The sequence below is a fragment of the Etheostoma cragini genome, chromosome 3, assembly GCF_013103735.1.
Source record: "Etheostoma cragini isolate CJK2018 chromosome 3, CSU_Ecrag_1.0, whole genome shotgun sequence".
NCBI classification, from domain to species: domain Eukaryota; kingdom Metazoa; phylum Chordata; class Actinopteri; order Perciformes; family Percidae; genus Etheostoma; species Etheostoma cragini.
Window position 1 is genome coordinate 29,138,786 of NC_048409.1, and position 1,272 is coordinate 29,140,057.

A 1,272-nucleotide genomic window follows, 5' to 3' on the forward strand; every position below is an offset into this window, starting at 1 on the left:
ATAGACCTTAGTGGTCCCTAATACTGTATCTGAAGTCTCTTTATATAGACCTTAGTGGTCCCTAATACTGTATCTAAGTCTCTTTATATAGACCTTAGTGGTCCCTAATACTGTATCTAAGTCTCTTTACAGCCACTAGAGCCAGTCCCACAATGAGCTTTCCTTAGTTTGTGCCATTTCTGAGTCTTTTAAGCGTTTAAGGAGAGGAGTGGGGGGGAGCAAGGTGGAGGCTGGGGGTGTTTCCTTAATCAACTGCCACTTTGCTCATTTGAAAGCCATGATGTGTCTCATGGGCCAAAAAGGCATACCCAGGGCTTGGTCTACACCTATCACCATTTCTTGCCACTGGGGGGACCATAGGCAGGCTGGGGGGACGCATATTAATGTTAAAAAACCTCATAAATTGAAATCTTCATGCCATGGGACCTTTACGGCTTTTATGGCTTGTTATGGCCCCCTTACTCTCATCTCTCCTTGGTGCAGGAGCTGTGAGCATGTGTGTGTGTCTGTGTGTGTGTGTGTGTGTGTGTGTTGCTCAGGCCTGTGTGTAGTGTGTAATAACAACAGAGTGTATAAATATCAGCATACATTATTAAAAAAAAAAATTTAGTAAGATAATTTGATTTCTAGAGACATTCTTTGGACATAGAGCACCTTTAGGATCTGGGCCTCAGTCGGGGTTTTCCCTCAGTTTTAGCCCTCTGGCCTGTTTATGGTTCATACGTTGCTATGGTTTCTAGCTGACAGTTTGCAGGGCTGCAGACCCAATTCAGGAGTAACACAGCTACCTTCAAACATTATCCACTGACTTGCTAGTCAACAGGTTTCTGGACATGCGTACACTTCGCTACGCCGACCTTTCTCCTGATGCTGGTTGTGAGGAATCAAAGAGGCGCGCTGTGTTCGCACGCTCCAACGAGTGAGAAAGTCGTGTTTTTTGCGGCTTCGTGCACACGAGATCATTAGAGGAATATTTACGTTCGTTAGCGTCAGCCGGCAGCTCAGTAGTAGGAACATAATCTCACTCCCTCCTGAAGAAGTAGTCCAAAAATACAGCCATTGGGGGGGCAGTAGCTCAGTCTGTAGGGAGTTGGGTTGGGAACCAGAGGGTCTCTGGTTCAAGTCCCCATACACATTAAAGTCTGGTGGTGGACTGGTAGCTGGAGAGGTGCCAGTCCACCTCCTGGGCACTGCCAAGGTGCTCTTGAGCAACGGCACCGAACCCTCCACTACTCAGGGCGTCTTTCCATGGGCAGCCCCCCCCCCCCCCCC

The 1,272-nt window shown here is 48.0% G+C and overlaps 1 long non-coding RNA gene across 1 annotated transcript in view; it reads left to right on the forward strand.

Annotated features, from left to right (window-relative positions):
* The window catches only part of LOC117941845, a 23,343-nt gene that overhangs the window by 16,192 nt on the left and 5,879 nt on the right, over window positions 1–1,272 (forward strand). Inside the window, exon 3 of the long non-coding RNA XR_004655994.1 lies at window positions 1,038–1,039. This is a non-coding gene — a long non-coding RNA (uncharacterized LOC117941845). The remainder of the gene's footprint in view (window positions 1–1,037; window positions 1,040–1,272) is intronic.